The sequence below is a fragment of the Periplaneta americana genome, chromosome 2, assembly GCF_040183065.1.
Source record: "Periplaneta americana isolate PAMFEO1 chromosome 2, P.americana_PAMFEO1_priV1, whole genome shotgun sequence".
Lineage (NCBI taxonomy): Eukaryota > Metazoa > Arthropoda > Insecta > Blattodea > Blattidae > Periplaneta > Periplaneta americana.
The window spans coordinates 144323244-144332793 of NC_091118.1; positions in this window are offsets into that span (position 1 = coordinate 144323244).

A 9550-nucleotide genomic window follows, 5' to 3' on the forward strand; every position below is an offset into this window, starting at 1 on the left:
TATACATGAGTCAGAGATAGTCATTGATAATATTTATTTGTTTCTGTATTATATTTTGATCTTTATACTTAATTTGTTTTTCACTATATCAACCGATGCAAATATTAAGCATGTATAATGTATATATTCAAGTTAACACACTACATTATATCACATGACAAGAAAAATATGTCCCCGCACTCCAAATCACAAACATTTTCAATTGCGAAAATATCTATAATTATTTATTGATACAGGCTTCATAAATTGTACCAATCAACCTTTCTGATAGTTTCACACGTCATACCCACACAAATGTTAAAATTATACATAAAAAGTGAAAACTAATATTTCTAAGCCTACTTATACTTACAGAAGGCCGTAAATAATCGATAAGTAAGTTACATTTTACAGCAGGATTATAAATACAAAGAGTACTGCAGATACATACATTGGTTACCGAATTCTAAATTAATATTATTTAGCGGCCTTTTCATATTTTAATATTATTTAAATTCATTTTGTAAGACTATCTCCGCTCATCAATTAAAATGTATACCAATAATAATAGAAGAAAAGATTAAAATACCTGAATCTCATTTCAAAATTATTCCAAGACAATAGCAGGTATAATTGAAAATCAAATCTGACAGTAATAATAAAGTGCTGTGCTAGCGAAACCATTCATTATATTATTGACCTGAATCACTTTATCTACACAGATTCGATTATAAATTATACCTAGTACCGGTACCCATTGACTGTAAATAGGGTATGGAATGGAATGAGTATAGAAACAACAAAAATATCCTAATTAAACATAACATATAATAATAATCTTGTGATAATATCTTTGATAAAAGAAATAGTCGCCAATACATAACATCAGCCTGATTGACTATAATTTACATGGAAATTATGAAGATACTTTTGGGCCATTCTGTATTTCTGACATGAAGAATGTTTTGATTGAAATATACCGGTATGACAATAAGAACGGACTTCTTGTCCCTATTTATGTAAGATATGCCTTTCTTGACCCAATCAGCAGTATTTGTATTTGTTCTTGAACATCAAACAGTGTTCTTGTGATATTTGTTCCCTAAAAGTTAATTTTGCTCTCCTTTTATTAAATCCTTAAAAATGATATCGTGTTTCACAATGTTCAGACATAATCAATCTATTCTCATAATTATTGTCACAAACATCTCGTACTTCAATAAGCAAAAACGAAACAAATGTTTTCCCTTATTTCATGGTATGAGACATTATAACATAATGATATACCGTACATGAATTATTTCTGTGACAAATATAGACAGAGATGATTAGTTAGTCTCATGTCTGGAAAAAGGGAAAGATTTTATCAGAAACTGAAGCGAAAGAGGCCACACTCCAGAGTTTTCTCTGTAGGTAGCGGCTAATGGCAAGAAGTTACCGCATTTACTCGAAAATAAGACCCTAATTTTTACTAGATTTTTGTCTTTAAATTTGGGAGGGTCTTATATTTGTATTGGATCTTAAAACTGAGTAGGTACTATATAGAAACGTGAAAATGTAATTTGAGAACTTACATTAAGTAAAGATTATTGTATTGTACTAACACAGACTAAATCTGAAGATATTTAGATGTTTAAACTTACATAATTATGTGTATAGTGGTTATTTAATAAAACAAATTACAAAATTGATTTTGTTAAGCAGTATCTGAATCGCACAAGGCATTTGAAAGCACTATGCCACTCAAGCACAAAACTATGGGCAGTTTCTGATTTTGTGAGCTGTAATACTGAAAGGCATGATAAATGGAACGGCCAGCTTCCACACTCCTGCGATTTCATTGTTTTCGCTAAAAGTTACTGAAAGAGGGTGAAGTCTGTCCTTGGGCTGAACCTAACGGTATTCCACGTACCATTCTGTATTGACTTAGGGATCTATAGTATTCTCTTAACAACGATTTTTTTTTTAAAAAACTTACAGCTTGTCTCACTTAGAATTATATTACCGGTATTTTCTTATGGGTCTAATATTTGCATACAAAATATTTTTATAAAACAATACTTAAAAAAAATTAGGAATGTCTTATAATCGATGAGATCTTATTTGCGAGTAAATACGGTAATATTGGTACTGGTTAATTATTTAGATTTCAGTATGACAGTTTACGAATGCTAAATATGAGTTAAAGAGATTTCTATGTGAACACTTGGAGAAAAAATTAGGTTCACACATTTGCCAACATTTAAACGTACAGAAGCACAAAAAGTTTATGCTATAACTAGATGTAATTTTTACTGTCTTATAGCGGATCATTTACAAATATTTTAAGGTATCTGACATAACTTTCATATAGGCTACATAGTTTTTTTTATCCACTATCAAATACTTTGTGGAAAAAATCTTAAATTTATATACGTCTACAGTAAGACTCACTAGCGTCATGCATTACAGGTGCTATATTCGGTTTAAGTTTGTCGAGTTTGGCGAAGTTCGATATTCACTGATGTTCGCTCTGCAGAAGGCGACCTGTCATGTTTGTTTGGCCTTGTTATGAAAATATCTGCTCTCCTCCACTCCTACCTCTTCATGTTTTAACCGAATAATATCTTGGTTGCCTCTCTAATGTTCTAACACTGCAGGTCACTAGTACTCACATCTTGAAAATAAATTATGTTAAAGAGCCTACAATTTTTAAGAACTCAAGTAGCACCTTAAAAGTGGATTATTATTATTATTATAATAATGATGTGCAAATTGAAAGTATTCTTGTAGAAATTATGAATATTAATTACAGTAATTTTTTATAACCAAATTTGTAATTCAACTAATTACAGAAAAATTATTATAGTGCTCAAAAAATTACTGCATATTTCTTCATAAGTTTGCAATAAAGTTATGCAAAACAATTTTTTGAACATGTACAGTACCGGTAGTCTATTTTAAAGATTATCTTATTAAGAAGTACCAGTAACAAAAAAATCATGCTTCTTACGTAATTCGATTTTAAGGTGTGTGCACCGAAACCCATATATACGAGTTTAAAAATAGTTTTTCACATAATATGTAATGACTAAAGGGAAAGCTATGCATTTAAAAGTTATGTCTCATAACTTAAAATATCCATAAATGACCCATTATAAGACTGCAAAATTACATAAAATTATGGCTATAACATTTTGTACAGTGCGCCGAGTTAGCTCTGTGGTAACACATCTGCCTCCAGACTAGCCGGCCCAGGTTCAATTCCCAGTGGGGTCAGAGATTTTCGTGTAAAATTTCTACCTCGGGACTAGGAGAAGTGGTGGTGTACAATTCACTCTAGTACACGACATAACTCTCCACTGATACACATCATGCACAGCGTGGCCTGCCGAAGTAGTGTGCAACTTGAAAATGGGTCACGGTTCTGCCATCTATCTTCAATATACGGAACCCGAATCACGTAAGTGAAGTGGGTAGGCATTAGTTACACACACATACAAAATTTATGCATCCATAGTTTAAATATTAGCAAATTAATAATGATTTTTCTGTGCATTCTTGTATAACCCCCTTAACTAATTCTTAATAAATAAATGTTAAGTTAATTAACTTCAAGCAGAATCCCTGATGTTAGCGAATACATAACTGTGACGCAGACAAACAAGGTACCTAGCAGTTGTTTCTGGAGACAGTAGTTTAATTTAATATTATTGAAGTTACATAAATTGAATGTTGTGAAACATGACACTGTAAAATAATAATAGAAGAGCAAAACACTGAATTATGAAATGATAATGATGATGATAATGATAATGAAGGAGGTGGTGGTGATGACGACGATGATGCTGGTGGTGATGATAGTGATGGTGGTGGTGATACTGGTGGTGGTGATAGGCCTATAATGGCTTAACATACATATGACACAATTGTAAGTGCTGCTTTTAAATTGATAGGAATCGAGATATCAGTGTTAGATATTCTATTCAAGAAGGCATTGACATAATATATATTGTTCTACTATCAAATAAAAGAAGAGTTTTACACATACTCCTAACATATACATTATAAATAGTAGGACTGATAAAAATTAATCAGTAATGCTATAAGAGCGACCCACTGGCAAGAGGATAACATTCCTTCATATCCGTATACGTTTTCATGGCAATAAAAAAGATGTCTTTATGTTTCTTTCATATTTCTAAATAAGATAGGATTTTGTTAAAAAATATGATACCGTAATTAACTGAATGCTATTTGAACAAGTATGGCTGTAGGAAAGTGAAAAATCATGAAATCAGTAAGGTAATAGTAAAAATTCCGAACTATTGTATCTTCTATACCTACTTAAAAATATCAACATAGCTGCTGTGGAGAATGTTTTAACCTTGTACTGTATATAAACATGCCTTTACTTTAAAATAATAATAGTTTATTAATTTAATAAAGAAAACAATTTTTTGTTCATTATTCAATTCTTGCAATACTAGAACACTAGTATAAAAATATCCATCTCATTTTTTTATTGAAGTAATGACTATATAAATTAATTTATTCAACTTGTCAGAGAAATTATGATAATGACATAACATTTATACTAGCCATTATCTCAATAAAAGATATAGAAGATTGACAAATCTTGCATTTCCATCTTTCATCTATTCGAATAACGTAACTGATTAAATTTCTAACTTCTTTTCTGTGATATATGTGTTAAAAGTGTATATAGAAACGTGAAGAATAAAGTAAGTTAAGAATTACAGGAATGTGAAATAAACTTATGATATATGTTACTGTGATAAAAGAGTTCCAAAATATTTACCTCAAACATTTCATTACAGTTTAAATTAGTAGTAAAAGTTAATTTACGTCAGAATCATTGTGAAAATAAATTACTGTATGTAAATTTTAAAATCATATTCTTCTATTGCACAAAGACAAGATAAACATAAATTGGCTTTTCAAAATATGACTGTAAATTGTAAAAGTTGTCCTAAGGAAACAGTAATGTGTAAGTTTCAATAAATAATTTGGAAAAATTTATTATATAAATCCAGTGGTGAGGCATGACATATTTGCGAAAATTTTACAATTAGAACTAAGAATTAAATACACACACAATGCGTTCAGTTCAGAAGAGGACCGCACATTGCAGACTGCATAACATACAGTAACTATGTGTACCAGTACAGGTATATTTTGTTTGTAGTAATAATATAATATATTCCTGCGTCATATGTAGGCCTATACGTCATAATTAGTAACCTAGCAACAATCAATTGTTGTGAACAAATGCATTAAAACTGAGGAATATAATTTCCAACATAATTATGCTGTAGCTGTCTATGTGATGGGTCCTCTTTTAAAGCGAACTCTCTATTATATATAGCAAATTAATATGGTACATATCATTCGATAGTCAAACCCTCCAAGTATCTAGTTCTAAGTTTCGGAAAACGTATTTTATATTTCTATTGCCATAGGAGACATTGTCTGGAAAACGGTAACTCAATAACATTAATCGTTTTGCATTCTGCAACTCGCAAAAACAAAATTCATTAACAAAGGCCTCCCAGATCACCACACTTGATACCAATGACTTCTTTCTTTGGAGTACCGATATGCAGTTTATATGCGACCTCTAACCCGTGACTTTAAAGAAATAAGACAATGGATCATTGCTGCGATTGCATCTATGAACAAAGATCTGTTGGAGTATAGCGATAATTTGACTATCATGTTGACATATGCCATGTAATAAAGGGTTCTCAAATTGTGGGTTTATAACATGGCGTTAAAAACTTTGAGAGTTTCGTAAACAAATTATATGCATAAAAGTATTGTATTATTAATACTTATAAAAGTGTTACTATAATTGCATGATGTATTTCATCTAGGATGAGGAAATTCGTAAGCAGATTGAGGGTATAATGCGGCTACCAGAATATACTTAGAATGCTTTTCTGAGAGAAGAAAAACTTACAGTGATTTCCCAGAGAGAAAGACAGAGAGAGAGAAGTGAAGAGAGGGTGAGTAGGGGAAGAGAGAGGAAGGGAGGGGGACAGAGGGGTAGATAGAAACAGACAAAGAGACAGGCAGAAACATTGCTTTCACAGTTTCCACTTGCACCTCACCACTGGGACACATGGTTAACTAAGCTTTTACTGCATTAAACAAAATAAGAAGAAAAAACTACATTAAATTCTACTTGAACATAAAACTTCCAGTGCCAGAGTATGACTTCCAATTATCACATTCTACTGCAGGATATACTTTTCTAAATAAGCATACATATTTTTTATCTTAAGAGGACTGTGATAAAACTCTCTTCTAAATCTTGTGAAAACCCAATTTACTATATGGCTTAAGCCAATATGCAGCACCTACCATGACAGACAATTACAATATGTGGTGTTTCTGATGGCAAATGGACTGAAAGAACTGTTCCTTTAATAGCAGATAAAAAATTGTTTTTATCAACACATTTCACTTCAATTATAATGTAATTACAAATATGAAATTTAAGATATGATGTACTAGTTTTACATGGGAACTTTCGATATTTTCGACTTACAAAGAGAGAATATCTGAAGAAATAGAAAATTAAATAGGAAACATCTTTTATTGCAGAAAGGCTTGTATAATAATGAATTTATTAGTAATAATTATACTATTGTAGAATGAGGTAAACATGACTAGAAGGAAAACAACACTATGATAAGTATATTAACTACATTTTCAAAATGACTAATTAATTAGTTTTGAAGGGTTCACAGTCGATTTTAAAATACGAACCATTAAATACTTGCAATATAATGAAATATCTTTGTTTTTTAGATGAACATTAAGAAAAATTTATTATGTTTCAAAATTTCTCTTTAACATTGTAAGATAATGTTTATTATGTATACCTATCTAAACAATTTTATTTATTTTCAATACCGGTACCATAAAAAACGGTAGTTGAAATAATTTAATTTATCCATTTCTATAGTAGACATTTGCAAAAGTATGAAAACTGCACAAAAGACAGATTTTTCTTATACAATTGTACTTTCTCATAATTCGTATATGGAGTAATGGTCAGCACGTCTGGCCGCGAAACCAGGTGGCCCGGGTTCGAATCCCGGTCGGGGCAAGTTACCTGGTTGAGGTTTTTTCCGGGGTTTTCCCTCAACCCAATACGAGCAAATGCTGGGTAACTTTCGGTGCTGGACCCCGGACTCATTTCACCGGCATTATCACCTTCATTTCATTCAGACGCTAAATAACCTGAGATGTTGATACAGCGTCGTAAAATAACCCAATAAAAAAAAATAAATAAAAATAATTCGTATAATGAGATGATGTTGCAAAATTTTATTTTAAAATGTTCACCGATATACATTTTTTTTCAGCGTTTTTGATATCATAAAGGTGATTTTTGGCATACCGGCCTTTTATACAGCTATAATGAATACTCCTAAAAATCTGGTGTATGTATATAATTTGATTGTATGATCTAAGAAAGATGAATTTGGTATACAGAGTGTCCAACAAGTCCCACATCATAGGGTAAATTATAATATGTGCTCAATATGAGCGCCTTCAAGTTCATGACATGTCTGGAGGTGAAACTTCGTGCTATTGAGAATGCGGTGTAACATATCAGTGGTGGTTTCATGACACTTTTCCTTGATCCGTGTTCGTAAATGTTGCAGTTCATGAATTTTCACTTCGTACACCTTTTCCTTCAGATAATCCCATAAGGCAAAGTCAAGGGGTTTAAGTCTGGCTACCTTGGAGACCATTCTATAGGTCCTCTGCATCCTATCCAAAGATTATGGAAGTTCTCGTCGAGCCAACTCCACATACTACAAAATTTTATGGTATCGTCTATGATGCGGCACTTGTCAGACACTCTGTAGATTATGATTATCCCATTTATTGTATTTAAAATAAGAGAATTGTTACCATGCAGGTGTCATGGTGTTATCTGATGAAAACAACATGTTGATTAAGAATACAACTGGTACAAACTAAACTGCTTAATTGTTATTCAACTTAGATTTAGCTACGTGTCGAGTCATCTGTAAAATTCTAACACGTTTATCACTGAAATTATAAAATATTATATACAATCATTAAATTATATATTATGTTAATATTGCCACACTGCGATCTCACTGAAATGATAAAATGTTGGGCTACATTTTGAAATATATATGACACTAACTATAATAAAATAGGGCAAACTTAACCAGGTAAGTTTTCAATTTTTTGGGAGCGTATATGAATTATTCAAAAGATCACACGCTGCACTTATCTTGTACAGACTTATATACGTATATAGATTTAAACAGAAACACATTGACCTACTTTTTTATATTACTAAAAATAAAGTTTCCAATAATATTTGATAAGAGGTCAAGTTTACCTCATTTTGGTACTTTTGAACGTGTTCTGTCATTACAAATGAAACACCATACTATAAGAAAATACTCTGAGAAAGATTTAAACATTTCATTTGTTACGACAAAATAAAATAAAGCAACACAAGAGAAAATTTACTTTAGGCTTACTTATTAATTGTGAAGTTAATTGTAACTTTTAATATTGTGGTAATATTTTCAAGAATTACATGCTCTTTTTAACTATTTTTGTACCTATTTTGTGGTGGCTAAAAATTCCCCTGAGAAGAAGTATGAGCAACGTAGGAAAATATAGTTTGAAATACGTCTTCCATTATTGGTTCAAAACCATCTCAGTATGTTCTCATCTTCACCACTTCTTACTATGCTATATAAATATGCTTAACTTTTGTTAATTTTCATCATTATTGTTTTATTTTTATTGTTCAACTTGTAAATTAACGCACAACAATACATAGAGACAATGAAATTAAAAATATACATTTTAAGAATTCGCATCAACATAAAAATAAACACCTGAAATAATAAATTATAACGATTTTATATGAACTTGTTTTTAGGGTCGTCATATTTTAAAATATATTTTATATTGGATCAAGATTTCTTTTGCGACAATTCTTTCAATCCACTTTGAGTAACCATATTCAGGTATCAATATTATTAGCCATTATGAAAGTGTGAACATGCAATAATACACAATGTTAGACAATCATTTTTAATTTATTCAGAACCTACTAGAGAAAAGACACTAGAATAAATTAGATACCATGTGCATAAATGCATTAGGTTAGCACCAAGAGATAAAGTGTTGGGGAAAATTATTTTCTGCTATATGTTATTTAATTTGGCTAATTTTATATCAGACTTTGCACTAATTAATATTTGGATTAAAGTTTAAAAGAGCACACGCTACATTACATTCTACATGAAGCACTTTTTACTGTAAAAAATGTATCATCAGGCTTATTTTTCAAAACCTACCAACATACAAAAGTTTATAAATTATGAGCAATCCTATGCTTAAGTACAATAAGCCTACCATGGTGTACTAAAATTGTATTTTACCAGAAACTCAAAGCAAAGGAACTGGTTTATTTAATGCTTCAAAGAATTCCTACTCTAAATGAATATGATCATTACTTTTCTGTAAATACAGTACCAGTAAAGCATTTTATCAATTG